The sequence below is a fragment of the Eretmochelys imbricata genome, chromosome 12, assembly GCF_965152235.1.
Source record: "Eretmochelys imbricata isolate rEreImb1 chromosome 12, rEreImb1.hap1, whole genome shotgun sequence".
NCBI classification, from domain to species: Eukaryota; Metazoa; Chordata; order Testudines; family Cheloniidae; genus Eretmochelys; species Eretmochelys imbricata.
The window spans coordinates 16823234-16838737 of NC_135583.1; positions in this window are offsets into that span (position 1 = coordinate 16823234).

Consider the following 15504-nt stretch of genomic DNA (forward strand, 5'->3'; position numbering starts at 1 on the left):
CCGGAAAGAAAGTCCTTGCTTGCAGCTTCTTGAACAGGCCAGTGTTCCAAAAGATGCATGTGTCATGCACCTTTCCGGACCAGCCTGCGGTAATGTCTGTGAAACGCCCACGGTGATCCACAAGTGCCTGAAGAACCATTGAGAAATACCCCTTGCGATTAATGTACTCGGTCACTAGGTCGTCTGGTGCCAGAATTGGAATGTGTATGCCATCTATCGCCCCTCCGCAGTTAGGGAAGCCCATCTGGGCAAAGCCATCCACAATCTCATGTACGTTGCCCAGAGTCACGGTCTTTCGGAGCAGGATGCGATTAATGGCCTTGCACACTTCCATCAACATGACTCCAACGGTCGACTTTCCCACTCCGAACTGGTAGTGACTGATCGGTAGCAGTTTGGAGTAGCCAGCTTCCACAGTGCAATCGCCACCCGCTTCTCTGTCGGCAGGGCAGCTCTCATTCTTGTATCCTGGCACCGCAGGGCTGGGGCGAGCTCATCACACAGTCCCATGAATGTGGCTTTCCTCCTGCGAAAGTTCTGCAGCCACTGATCGTCATCCCAGACACGCATCACAATGTGATCCCACCACTCAGTGCTTGTTTCACAAGCCCAGGCATTCCACTGTGGTCAGCACCTGCATGAATGCCACAAGCATTCTCATGCTGTAGCTAGTATATGTGGCGAGATCAATGTCACACTCCTCTTGCCTTTAGAGTTTAAGGAATAACTCCACTGCCACTCGTGACATGTTGGTCAGTGCGAGTAGCATTCTGGTCAACAGCTCGGGATCCGTTCCTGCAGCCAGAAAGAGGCAGGGCAGGGTGCGCAGTACACAAACCGTTGAAAGATGGCGCCAAATGCGAACGGACGCACAGGGATTTCTGGGATGCAAAGCAATGCATCACGGGGCATTGGGACAGGACCCAGGATGCCCCGCAACCCCTTCCGCCTTCCCACAAGTCTTAGCGGTAAAAGAGAAAGAAGTGCTCTGTGGGATAGCTGCCCAGAGTGTACCACTCTGAATAGCACCGCAAGTGTGAACACGCTATTGCACAGGCAGCTGTCAGTGTGAACACAACAGCGGTTTTCCTTTGGCGCTCTCTGAGCGGCACTGTAACTTGGCAAGTGTAGATGTGCCCTAAGTCTTTGCAGGACTGGGGCATATTTGAATCTTCTGAAAAACCATGTTGTGTATGTTTAATAAAACACTTAAAATCCATCATTTGAAAGGTGTCCCAGCACTAATCCTTATGCCTGGCAAAGTGAGGCCAGGATGTCTGAAAAGTGTGATGTCACAAAGAGAGCAGACTTCATTAGGGTGTCCAAAAAAACCCATACAAAAAACCAACTGAGCATGCTCAGAAATGACTTTTCAATCACAATTTTTATTCTCCACCTCTCCCTCAAACCTAGTAAAAGGCCAACCTGCCAACGAAGATTATTTACTTGCAAAAATAGCACGCAGAATTTGTTTTTGGATCAGCCATTTTTAAGTTAACCAGTTACAGCAATAATTAAATAAATAAAAATGCTGAAAGTGTTTTTCACTCTTCAATAACTCAAAAATTGCTAGTATAATTTTCTTTAAAAGTTTTTTAAAAACCCATTCATCTCAGGGATAAGCCGAAGAATGGAAAGTTTTAGTCCCAGAGGAGAATTTTTAGCAAATCAGTAGCATGAAAATGGAACTCCCACCAATGAAATCCCCATCAATCCATATAAATCTAAGTACTTATACTGCCCCCCATTACCATAGTAATTAAGTGCCTCACAAACATGCATGGATTTATCTTCACAAATGCCCCTGTGAGGTAACAAAATCCTTTTAGCAATCACAAAAGTTATAACAGTATCTAGAATACTTAAAATGGTGTCTGCTGTTTAGATGTGATGGAGATTTATTCTGAGGCATCTCAGTACTTATATCCCACAATGCAAGGAGCTCCCAAACTCCCGTTTAAATAAAATGTGGTGCACTGTATGTCATAAATAATACAGCAGTGCCAGAGTGTTGGCTACTGGATTGTATCATTTTCCTGGTACTTTTCTAAAGCAAGATGCCATTGTCTCTCTCTCCTACTGTTTCTCAAGTAGTGGACTTCCTTCTCCCAGCTCTACATCCACTCCTGCTCCAGGCCACTAGTAGCTCCTTTCCTCTATGGAAATCATAACAAACAGCTCAGATTTGCTTGCCTTATATAGAAGATGCTTCTCATACAAATTAGAAGGGTCTCTGACTCAAAGCTCTCCGGTTATACAACTTGAGTCACTGAAATACTATTAACAATGTCAAACTTTCTTTAATATTACAGGCAAAGGAACGCAGGCCAAACTTTCAAAAAGATCTGTATGTGAAAATTCCTATAATAAATATTTTTCTTGATTGATTACATATATATTTTAGTTATCAACATAACTTCAACAAGATGTAAAAATAACAGTCTATCAGGAAACTATTTAACAGCATACAAATTAAACATATTCAAGACCCTACTTGAATCCTGAGAGGATTGTCCAAAAATTGCATCTGAGTTGCAGAAAAGCCATGGAAAATCATGGAAAAATAATAATGGACATTATTTGCGGTAATAAGGTCCATTATTACTTTTCTGCAATTTTCCACTGTGGGCCACCCAGGGCTGAGAGCAGGGGCTCCTGCTGTTAGCTAACCCCCCCTGCTCCCACTGTCAGCCCCACACATGGCAGGGCTCCCACTGTCAAAATTGCAGTGGAAGTCTAATATTGCGGGATCCACATGTGATGGGTTCCCCCTGAGGTGCCACCTGGAACTGGGGTACCACTGAGCCCTCTGATGCACCAACCTGGGCTTCCTCTCAAACTATGCTGCTGTGACATGCAGCAGACCTGCTCCCGGTTTTACACTTCCACTGGGATACACACAGATAGGGACAAACTCAGCTGCAGTTACACACAAGCTCTCTGCCTAGCCACTGCACAAACCAAAAGTAGAAAGGCTAAAGCCAAGGTAACTCTCAGCTCCCCAGGCACGCACCCCCTCTGGAGCATAAATCCAAAATTATATTGTCTTGCGCTTCACATGGAACTGTATAATGCAAGCTCATAGAGTTCCTCCCCCCCTCAGTGTGGAGAGGAATATGCAACAACCCCTCTGAGCTAAGATTCCCACACACTTTACTCCAAACTCACTGGTTTAGATTAAAACATAAAAAATTTATTGGCTACAAAGATAGATTTTAAATGACAGACAGATCAAAGCAGATTACCTAACAAATAAACAAAAACGCTAACGAAGCTTAATATACTAGATAGATTGGATATGAATTAGCAGATTCTCACCCTACCTGATGGTACAAGCAGACTTGTAGATTTTTAAGGCACAAGCTGCATTAGCTTTACAGCTTGGGTTTCTCAGGTCTTCACACACAGGCTAGAAATCCCTTTAGCCTGGGTCCAGCACTTTCCCCAGCTCAGTCTTTGTTCCTCAGGTATTTCCAGGAGTCCTCTTTTGTGGGGAGTGAAGAACAATCAATGATGTCACTCCCTGCCTTATATAGCTTTAGCATGTGGCGGGACCCCTTTGTTTCAAAACATGGTTCCCAGACCAGTTTGTGGAAAAATATTGACATTCCAAGATGGAATCCAGAGATATGTGGTCTGGTCACATGACCTTGCATATTTTGCTGAGTTATAGCAGCCATTACTTACAGGCTGTCTTGAAAGTTCACAGGAAGGTTAAGTTCTTCCAGGGTCCATTGTCTTTGCTGATGGGCCATCAGCCCCGTCTGGCTTCTTCACTGTTGTACCTGAAAGGCTGGCTGTAGGTGTTTTCCAGAGGAAGCCCATTTGAAATACAGATCCCTAGTCTATATTCATAATTTCAGATACAAAAATGATACATGCATACAAATAGGATAATGATATTCAGCAAATCATAACTTTTCCAATGACACACAACCTGTCTTGTACAAATTGCATCATAATTATGCCTTAATTATATCATAATATCACTGTGAAGAATATGGGGTACAGTGTCACACTGCAATTTCCATATCATCATGAATTAAGTAGGGCCTTAAACATATGACATTTCATACTACCTTACCAGAAAGTAATTGATTGCTTGTCTCGTTTATTACAGGACAAAATTAAAACCAATTAGGGGAAAAGATATAGAAGCAAAATGATATTAAAGTGTAATTAGTTTTCAGAAATCACTTCTTGATTGGTGCAGAATTCAGGTGTTTGGGATGAATTTTAGGACTTCTGAAAGGAGCTCGCTTGACAGCCCTAGGGTTTCATTCAGAGTACAAAAACAGACAATAAAAGCTTTCCCACACAGCCTTATCAATGTGCCTCAGCTCTGATCCTGATGCAGAAGTCCTCTAAGAGTGAGAGAGCAGGTCAGTCCTCAATCCTTGGCCTCTGTTGAGACTGCCACAAGGGTTTCCAGTCAAGTGTCATGGTTTTTATGATGTGGACTGCTCATTTCACATATGCCAGAAAAGAGCCATCAGATAACTCAGTACTACCCTGAACTGGATTTGAATTTGCAACAACAGGTACAAGGCTCTATATTCCTTATAAATCCCCTGAGAATAGCAGTCCTGAAAATCAGTTATTGAGAGAAACTGAATTTTCAAGTACGTTTTTTTATGTAACATACCAATATTCCACAAGGTGTGCGCTTCATTTACAACTATAACAGTGAATTGCAGAATTCCATACAAATCCTGGTTTTAATGTAATAGTTTTTATAACAATATTGTGTTCTCTCACTTCACATCCCATCTTTAATTTGCTCTCACTTTTGTATCTTAAGTGAGAGAACATCACATGCTACAAACAAACAAACCAATACTGCTTAAAAGTTAGGCCTTTTGGAGCAACGGACAGTTAAATCAGTTAAAGCCTTAACTTTAATGTACATAAGTGAGGCATTTTCTGAATTTGTCAAAGCATGACATGTCAACTGTATTTTAACAAACACTTTTTTGAATGTTTCTGATTGGTGTTTATTTTTACATCTGTGAAAGAAAGCCAATAGCGACAATTATTCCTTATTTGTGAAACCTGGGATGCATCAATTTGCAGACTGAGGAAGAGGCAGAGAAGCAGCAAGTACTGCCTGCCCTACTGTTACTGAGTGGGGAGTGAAGCAGGAAGTTCACTTCCCTGAATTCCTTTCTTTTGGGTAGTGGGCCTACTTATTGTTAACTGGGATCCTAATTTTCTGTGATAAAAAACAAAACAAAAAATACCCCAAATCCACATTTTCCATAATTAAAATGAAACGCTGAACTTTAGTTCCCCTAGCCAACTCAACAGTTAAACATAATGCTGTATTGATATATTTACAATTTTTAAGCTGACAACCTGAGCCCCACCATTTCTCCTGGATTAGCCAAATGTTTGATTATCTGATCTGACCCCAATCCTAATTAGATCAGATAATTGGGGTTCTACTGTATACGTTTTTATTTTTTTCCCCAAAATGTAAAAACTAAAGATTCTCTGTAAAAATGCAAATTCCATGTTTTACCGTGCTAAGCAGATTTCTAGGATCCCTGATTATTAAACACATACGGCCATACTGGGTCAGACCAATGGTCCATCTAGCCCAGTATCCTGTCTTCCAACAGTGGCCGAGGTCAAATGCTTCAGAGGGAATGAAGAGAACAAGGAAACATATTGGGTGATCCCTCCTCCTCTGTCATCTAGTCCCAGCTATTGGAAGTCAGAGGTTTAGGATCTCCCAGAGCATGGGGTTGTATCCCTGACCATCTTGTCTAATTACCATGGATGAACCCATCCTCCATGAACTTATCTAATGCTTTTTTGAACCCAGTTATACTTTGGCCTTCAAACTATCCCATGGCAATGAGCTACACAGATGGACCATGCATTGTGTGAAGAAGCCATCAAGAACACACATTGTGGGAGTGCCCAAAGGTCTCAGGTGGGATCAAAGTTGCATTATGCTGAGTGTTGTACAAACACAGATAAAAAGACAACCCCCAGGCTGCAGGGTTTACAATCTAAAATGACAGACTGGGGTTGGTGACAGGCATAAACTGACAAGCAAATGAATATGGTATCAGAGTAGGCATCTGAAATATATCTACTCTGTGTGACTGTATGACTTGATACAGGATGTTAGACCACAATAGTCTCTGCCCTCTCTCTGGATCCTCACTGCAGGCCATATCCAAATCATTCCACTTTTTCCTTCATAACATCTCTAAGATCTGGCTTTGTCTGTATCCAGATTACCAAAGTTCTTATCTACATCCTCTTCATCTCCTGTCTGGACTAGTGCAACCCTGTCCTCCTTAGCCTGGACTACTGTAATCTTGCCCCCACTTTAAATCAATTTAAAAGGTTACTTTCAAAAATTATCTCCCTAGCTCATCAGTTCAGTTGTGCCATTCCCTCTTTTAAACCAACTCCTAATCCGTATTATATCTTTACAAATTAGCTCCTTCTTACTTTTCCAGTCTCTTATCTCACTAGGTCACTCCATCAGGAATGAGCAGCCTCTTTGCTGACGTGTGAGTGGGAAAAGCGTACATTTTTTTCCACCCTGACCTGTATGCATGGAATACACTCCCCTAATTAAATTACACTTTCACTAACACATTCTCCCCCATGACCTCTCTCTTCTATGAGGTCAAAAGTGCAGCAGCCAGTGGGGGTGGTCAGGTAGGTGATATATTAAGCTCTCTTATTCGCTTTGTTTATTTAAAAAAAAATATGAACTCTCCAAACTGTACACTTGGCTAGTTATTTATATTACAGTAGTGCCTTGGAATTTCAATAAAGGTCAGAGCCGCATTCTGCTAGGCGTTGTACAGAGAAGTAACAAAAGCAACAGGCCATGTCACAGAGATTTTACAAACTAGGTATGAGGGCATAATAGGTGGATGGAACAGATTAACAGGGAGGGGTAACAATAAAAACAGAGTTTAGCATAAAAGCTGAAGTCTGTGCTCACTACTTGCCTAATCAATGACAGAGGGTGAGGATCTAGGAGGGGTAGTAGAGTCATCTTGCCAGGTCCTATATAAATCAGAATGGATTACAGTCCAGGGTCCCATCCTCTCAGGTAATGGAAGGTGCTGAGTACTACTGGTGAGAAGGAATTAACAAAACTTGTTATGGAATGGGTAGGTTTCACCAGGTATCCCTCCAATTTCATCCCGAGTTCACAATGACCTCATGGAAATCAAAAATGGCTTTTTTTCACTTAACTCTATTACGCTCACTGTGAGCTTCCATAAGACCCTAAGAGCCCCTAAACGCCCATGGGCAGAGGGCCCATTATACTGTAACTCATATCAGACCTAATACAATCACTATCTCCAACACACAGTTGTCACAATATGTATCCAAAACATACCTTTTAAGATATCATAAGTATCTGGTGACATGCTGGTCAGGCATATCTTTGAGTGATGTATGTATGGATTATTTGTAAATAATTCTGTATGTGTGCTGGAAATATATTTATAAAACGTGTTTTGGACGTGGTGCATAAAGTAAGCCTGCCCTAGACAAAGGAATGTGAATTGACCAGTCTGATGACTAGCTTGACTGCAGGCAGAGGACAATGAAAGTACAATTATATATAGATAAACAAAGCAATCAAACAAACAAGTGATGGAGGACGGTTTAGTGAAAACACTGGAGGACAGAGTCTGCACCCCCAGAAAGTCTTCCTGGCCCTTGAGGCAGAGACAATGGACTTTGGGAAACATAAGGGGAACCAAAAGGCATTCTAGTTGTCCATCACTTAGCAAACAACGGGAACTGTGAAAGTCGGAGCCCTTGGCCTTGGAGGGCTAGAGCTGCTGGTAATTTGATGTGAAAAAACTGCTTAAATAAAGATTGTAACATGCTAAAAAGAAAGTGAATCGTGTTTTGTTTGTAATCATACCTGCCTGTTTTTTCTTGCTGAGTATCATGTAAAGCTCTTTTTTATGAATAAATTTGTGATTAGTTTTTACTGTAAACCATCTCAGTATGGATAACCTTACAAATAAGAGTAAATCCTCAGCTAAACAAACAGGATGGTATGTGTGCTGTGTATCTTTAGAGGCTGCAAACTTAACAAATTCTGTGAGTGGCCAGTGAGAGGGACTGGACACTAGAGACAGACGTCTCTGGGGAACTCAGGAATGGGGGGTTCATGTATTGTTACTTGCAAGACAAAGAAAAGGCTTTACATGGTAGAGTCGTGAGCTTGCAGACTACACTCTTGCTGAAGCCGAGAGCTAACATAGTGGCTTACAGTTCTGGGTTCCATGAACACAGCGTCACATTCCCCACACCTAACAGCTCTGCCAGGGAGCAATAGTCAGTGCTGCTGTGCAGCTTCTCATCTACTAATGCAATTCATAGTAGCAGGGATACTATTTCACAGGAGTGGTTTGATGCTCTAAATGTTACCAGAGTTGAAAGTGAACTTTGTCATTCTCAGGTTTCTTGGCCACTACTGGGGGTAAAGCTGGGTCTGCTCAGCCCAGAAACTGGCTTTTCTGTGGTTTGCTTCTGTAGTATAATCGGACAAAAACCTCTTGAAGTGTAGCTCCCTTGTCACTGATTTCTCGGTCTTCTATAAGCATTTCTGACCTGCTTTGCTTTTAAGCAGAAAACTCCCAAAGCGGACAGACTCAGTAATCTGAAGTGTAAACCTGATATCTGTGAGAAGGGAAGATTATGGGGATTATATAATCAGTCCCAGAATCTGAATAGGAGAAGTGGGGGGCAAGAGGAAACATCATGGAATGAACATCCATAATCTTCTCTAATAGCAGCAGCAGCTGAGGCACTATGGGAGAGTTGTCCAGGTTTTCCCCAACGCACTCATACAAATAGTGCTCAGTAGTATGGGAGCTGTGGAAAACCCAGTACAGTTGACACTTGGTTGTATTATGATAAAAGCTGCTGTGTGGACACAATTTTGTTGTAACTACGTCAAATGAGTATATCATGACCTGGTTACAAAATTGTGATTGTATTTGTAGACTGCAGAGGGCTTCGGAGAAAACAGGAAAACTTGGCTTATAGCAGTAGAAATATACTATATTACAGACCACCTGCCCAGGATGGTGATTGTGATATGCTCTGGGAAAGCTATGTTGATTTTGTTCGGCTAAGCATTCTAACTGTTCAGGGTCAGATTCTGGAGTAAGGTACTATAGGGGAATAAGGATAACATGGCCCACTTCAGGCATTGCTTCTAAGCAGTGTTGTGGAAAGTGCTAACTGTATTTCAAAATTTAAGTAGTACAGTTTTAATCTCAGTATTTATGAGGTGATTACTATGGAAGGTCACCTTCCTGAAATGTTAAATCATTTCTGACAGAAGCAACATATGGGGAGCTCAGCAGGCAAAGTCATTAACAGAGTTCTGCTTTGCAGTTTAAAAGAATCTTGCAAACAGGTCCCACTACTGAACTTCTAACTATGAGTATACTGCAGGTACTAGGCCAATGTGCTCAAACACATCTGTCCAGAGAGAAACAGGAACCCACTTATCTATTCATGGGGATTTCTGAGTGTTTCTCTCTGTGCTCTTTCTCCAAGCCTCTTTCTTTCCTCACTTCACAATGTCAATTATTATGACATGAGAGGTTTCAGAGTAGCAGCCGTGTTAGTCTGTATTCGCAAAAAGAAAAGGAGTACTTGTGGCACCTTAGAGACTAACCAATTTATTTGAACATAAGCTTTCGTGAGCTACAGCTCACTTCATCGGATGCTTATGCTCAAATAAATTGGTTAGTCTCTAAGGTGCCACAAGTACTCTTCTTTTTATGACATGAGGAGCACTTCAAGATACTTTACAACACATACTCTCTATATGCTAGGTGCTATAGATAGGGAGAGTGACGAACAGAGGGTCTGAGTGACTTGCCCAAGGTCACACAGCAGCAAGACTGTTCAAATTGGGAGTGGAACACAAACTCCTCCCATCCATTCCCGTGCCTTAGCCCTGGTCTACACTAGGACTTTAGGTCAAATTTAGCAGCATTAAATCGATGTAAACCTGCACCCGTCCACACGATGAAGCCCTTTATTTCGACTTAAAGAGCTCTTAAAATCGATTTCCTTACTCCACCCCTGACAAGTGGATTAGCTCTTAAATCGGCCTTGCCGGCTCGAATTTGGGGTACTGTGGACACAATTCAATGGTATTGGCCTCCGGGAGCTATCCCAGAGTGCTCCATTGTGACCGCTCTGGACAGCACTCTCAACTCAGATGCACTGGCCAGGTAGACAGGAAAAGAACCGCGAACTTTCGAATCTCATTTCCTGTTTCACCAGTGTGGCAAGCTGCAGGTGACCATGCAGAGCTCATCAGCAGAGGTGACCATGATGGAGTCCCAGAATCGCAAAAGAGCTCCAGCATGGACCGAACGGGAGGTACGGGATCTGATCGCTGTATGGGGAGAGGAATCCGTGCTATCAGAACTCCGTTCCAGTTTTCGAAATGCCAAAACCTTTGTCAAAATCTCCCAGGGCATGAAGGACAGAGGCCATAACAGGGACCCGAAGCAGTGCCGCGTGAAACTGAAGGAGCTGAGGCAAGCCTACCAGAAAACCAGAGAGGCGAACGGCCGCTCCGGGTCAGAGCCCCAAACATGCCGCTTCTATGATGAGCTGCATGCCATTTTAGGGGGTTCAGCCACCACTACCCCAGCCGTGTTGTTTGACTCCTTCAATGGAGATGGAGGCAATACGGAAGCAGGTTTTGGGGACAAAGAAGATGATGATGAGGTTGTAGATAGTTCACAGCAAGCAAGCGGAGAAACCGGTTTTCCCGACAGCCAGGAACTGTTTCTCACCCTGGACCTGGAGCCAGTACCCCCCGAACCCACCCAAGGCTGCCTCCTGGACCCAGCAGGCGGAGAAGGGACCTCCAGTGAGTGTACCTTTTAAAATACTATACATGGTTTAAAAGCAAGCATGTGAAAGGATTACTTTGCCCTGGCATTCACGGCTCTCCTGGATGTACTCCCAAAGCCTTTGCAAAAGGTTTCTGAGGAGGGCAGCCTTATTGCGTCCTTCATGGTAGGACACTTTACCACTCCAGGCCAGTAACACGTACTCGGGAATCATTGTACAACAAAGCATTGCAATGTATGTTTGCTGGTGTTCAAACAACATCCGTTCTTTATCTCTCTGTGTTATCCTCAGGAGAGTGAGATATAATTCATGGTCACCTGGTTGAAATAGAGTGCTTTTCTTCAGGGGACACTCAGAGGAGCCCATTCCTGCTGGGCTGTTTGCCTGTGGCTAAACAGAAATGTTCCCCGCTGTTAGCCACAGGGAGGGGGGAGGGTTGAGGGGGTAGCCACGCGGTGGGGGGAGGCAAAATGCGACCTCGTAATGAAAGCACATGTGCTATGTATGTAATGTTAACAGCAAGGTTTACCCTGAAAGAGTGTAGCCACTGTTTTATAAAATGTGTCTTTTTAAATACCGCTGTCCCTTTTTTTTCCCCCACCAGCTGCATGTGTTTCAATGATCACAGGATCTTCTCCTTCCCAGAGGCTAGTGAAGCTTAGAAAGAAAGAAAAAACGCACTCGAGATTAAATGTTCTCCGAGCTCATGCTGTCCTCCCACGCTGACAGAGCACAGACGAATGCGTGGAGGCAAATAATGTCAGAGTGCAGGAAAGCACAAAATGACCGGGAGGAGAGGTGGCGGGCTGAAGAGAGGGCTGAAGCTCAAATGTGGCGGCAGCGTGATGAGAGGAGGCAGGATTCAATGCTGAGGCTGCTGGAGGACCAAACCAGTATGCTCCAGTGTGTGGTTGAGCTGCAGCAAAGGCAGCTGGAGCACAGACTGCCACTACAGCCCCTGTGTAACCAACCACCCTCCTCCCCAAGTTCCATAGCCTCCACACCCAGACGCCCAAGAACGTGGTGGGCGGGCGACCGGCCAACCAGCCACTCTGCCACAGAGGATTGCCCAAAAAAAAGAAGGCTGGCATTCAATAAATTTTAAAGTTGTAAACTGTTAAAGTGCTGTGTGGCATTTTCCTTCCCTCCTCCACCACCCCTCCTGGGCTACCTTGGTAGTCATCCCCCTATTTGTGTGATGAATGAATAAAGAATGCATGAATGTGAAGCAACAATGACTTTATTGCCTCTGCAAGCGGTGATTGAAGGAAGGAGGGGAGGGGAGGGGAGGAGGGTTAGCTTACAGGGAAGTAGAGTGAACCAAGGGGCGGAGGGTTTCATCAAGGAGAAACAAACAGAACTTTCACACCGTAGCCTGGCCAGTCATGAAACTGGTTTTCAAAGCTTCTCTGATGCGTACCGCGCCCTCCTGTGCTCTTCTAACCGCCTTGGTGTCTGGCTGCGCGTAACCAGCATCCAGGCGATTTGCCTCAACCTCCCACCCCGCCATAAACGTCTCCCCCTTACTCTCACAGAGATTGTGGAGCACACAGCAAGCAGTAATAACAGTGGGAATATTGGTTTCGCTGAGGTCTAAGCGAGTCAGTAAACTGCGCCAGCGCGCCTTTAAACGTCCAAATGCACATTCTACCACCATTCTGCACTTGTTCAGCCTGTAGTTGAACAGCTCCTGACTACTGTCCAGGCTGCCTGTGTACGGCTTCATGAGCCATGGCATTAAGGGGTAGGCTGGGTCCCCAAGGATACATATAGGCATTTCAACATGCCCAACAGTTATTTTCTGGTCTGGGAATAAAGTCCCTTCCTGCAGCTTTTGAAACAGACCAGAGTTCCTGAAGATGCAAGCGTCATGTACCTTTCCCGGCCATCCCACGTTGATGTTGGTGAAACGTCCCTTGTGATTCACCAGAGCTTGCAGCACTATTGAAAAGTACCCCTTGCGGTTTATGTACTCGGCGGCTTGGTGCTCCGATGCCAAGATAGGGATATGGGTTCCGTCTATGGCCCCACCACAGTTAGGGAATCCCATTGCAGCAAAGCCATCCACTATGACCTGCACATTTCCCAGGGTCACTACCCTTGATATCAGCAGATCTTTGATTGTGTGGGCTACTTGCATCACAGCAGCCCCAACAGTAGATTTGCCCACTCCAAATTGATTCCCAACTGACCGGTAGCTGTCTGGCGTTGTAAGCTTCCACAGGGCTATCGCCACTCGCTTCTCAACTGTGAGGGCTGCTCTCATCTTGGTATTCATGCTCCTCAGGGCAGGGCAAAGCAAGTCACAAAGTTCCATGAAAGTGCCCTTACGCATGCGAAAGTTTCGCAGCCACTGGGAATCGTCCCAGACCTGCAACACTGTGTGGTCCCACGAGCCTGTGCTTGTTTCCCGAGCCCAGAATTGGCTTTCCACAGCATGAACCAGCCCCATTAGCACCATGATGCATGCATTGGCAGGGCCCATGCTTTCAGAGAAATCTGTGTCCATGTCCTGATCACTCACGTGACCGCGCTGACGTCGCCTCCTCGCCCGGTATCGCTTTGCCAGGTTCTGGTGCTGCATATACTGCTGGATAATGCGTGTGGTGTTTAATGTGCTCCTAATTGCCAAAGTGAGCTGAGCGGCCTCCATGCTTGCCTTGGTATGGCGTCCGCACAGAAAAAAGGCGCGGAACGATTGTCTGCCGTTGCTCTGACGGAGGGAGGGGCGACTGACGACACGGCTTACAGGGTTGGCTTCAGGAAGCTAAAATCAACAAAGGGGGTGGCTTTACATCAAGGAGTATTTCAGGCAGGACTTCACGGAGGGTTCCAATAAGAAATGGTGCACCTAAGTTATTGTTCTTATTGGAACAAGGAGGTTAGCCTGGCCTCTGATTGATACATGGCTAGATTTACCTCGCTGCACCTTCTCTGTGAGTGACTGCAGTGTGATCTAGAGGAATGAGTCCCCTAGACAGGGGTGGGGGGGAAGCAAATGAGTACAAAACAAATCTGGTCTATTTCTTGTTTTGATCCACTCCATCTATCTTTTAAGTCTTTGGCTGGCAGCAGACGGTGCAGAAGGACTGCATGCCATCCACATCTCATGGCTGCTCAGCAGAAGATGGTGCAGTAGGACTGCTAGCCATCCTCATCTCTTGCCTGCCCAGCAGAAGATGATGCAATAGGACTGCTAGCAATCCGTATCACCTGCCTGCTCACCATAAGACGGTTCAATAGGACTGACTGCAGGACTAAAGAGAATGACCTGGTCAAGTCACTCCAAATTTAGTCCCTGTGCCCATGTCTGCCCAGGCGCTCCCAGCCGACGTGGCCAGGAGCACCTCGGACATGATGAGGACAGCTACCAGTCGTACCGTACCGTCTGCTGCCAGAAGGCAATGGGTTGCTGCTACTGTGTAGCAATGCCGTATGGCGTCTGCCAGCACCCAGGAGACATACGGTGACGGTTACCTGAGCGGGCTCCATACTTGCCGTGGTATGGCGTCTGCACAGGTAACTCAGGAAAAAAGGCGCGAAACGATTGTCTGCCCTTGCTTTCACAGAGGGAGGGAGGGAAGGGGGGCCTGACGATATGTACCCAGAACCACCCGCAACAATGTTTTAGCCCCATCAGGCATTAGGATCTCAACCCAAAATTCCAATGGGCAGCGGAGACTGCAGGAACTGTGGGATAGCTACCCACAATGCAACGCTCCAGAAGTCGACTCTAGCCTCGGTACTGTGGAAGCACTCCGCCGAGTTAATGCACTTAATGCACTTAGAGCATTTTCTGTGGGGACACACACACTCAAATATATAAAACCAATTTCTAAAAAACCGACTTCTATAAATTCGACCTTATTCCGTAGTGTAGACATACCCTTCAACACAAGTCCACCCTTTCCTCCATTTTCCACATTTACACAATCTATGCTACTTCCCATTGTTTTCTCCCTGCCTCACTTATGAGGAGAGGCTGAGGGAGCTGGGATTGTTTAGCCTGCAGAAGAGAAGAATGAGGGGGGATTTGATAGCTGCTTTCAACTACCTGAAAGGGGGTTCCAAAGAGGATGGCTCTAGACTGTTCTCAATGGTAGCAGATGACAAAACAAGGAGTAATGGTCTCAAGTTGCAGTGGGGGAGGTTTAGATTGGATATTAGGAAAAACTTTTTCACTAAGAGGGTGATGAAACACTGGAATGCGTTACCTAGGGAGGTGGTAGAATCTCCTTCCTTAGAGGTTTTTTAAGGTCAGGCTTGACAAAGCCCTGGCTGGGATGATTTAACTGGGAATTGGTCCTGCTTCGAGCAGGGGGTTGGACTAGATGACCTTCAGGGGTCCCTTCCAACCCTGATATTCTATGATTCTATGATCTTTCCTCAGTCAATTACACTTCCTTCAGACCCCTCCTACTTCAAACTGCCACTCTTAACTGCCATGGAACCTTCTCATTCCCTCCCTTTTCCCCACTCGTGGGGCATCCCAAAGCACATTTTACCTACTCTCTGAATAGTAGTAGGAAGGAAAGGAATTTAATTGTAATCAGCTCCATTGGATTAAATTCACTTTCTCCTCCACCCCATTCACTCACTTGGCAAAGTATTTAAAAA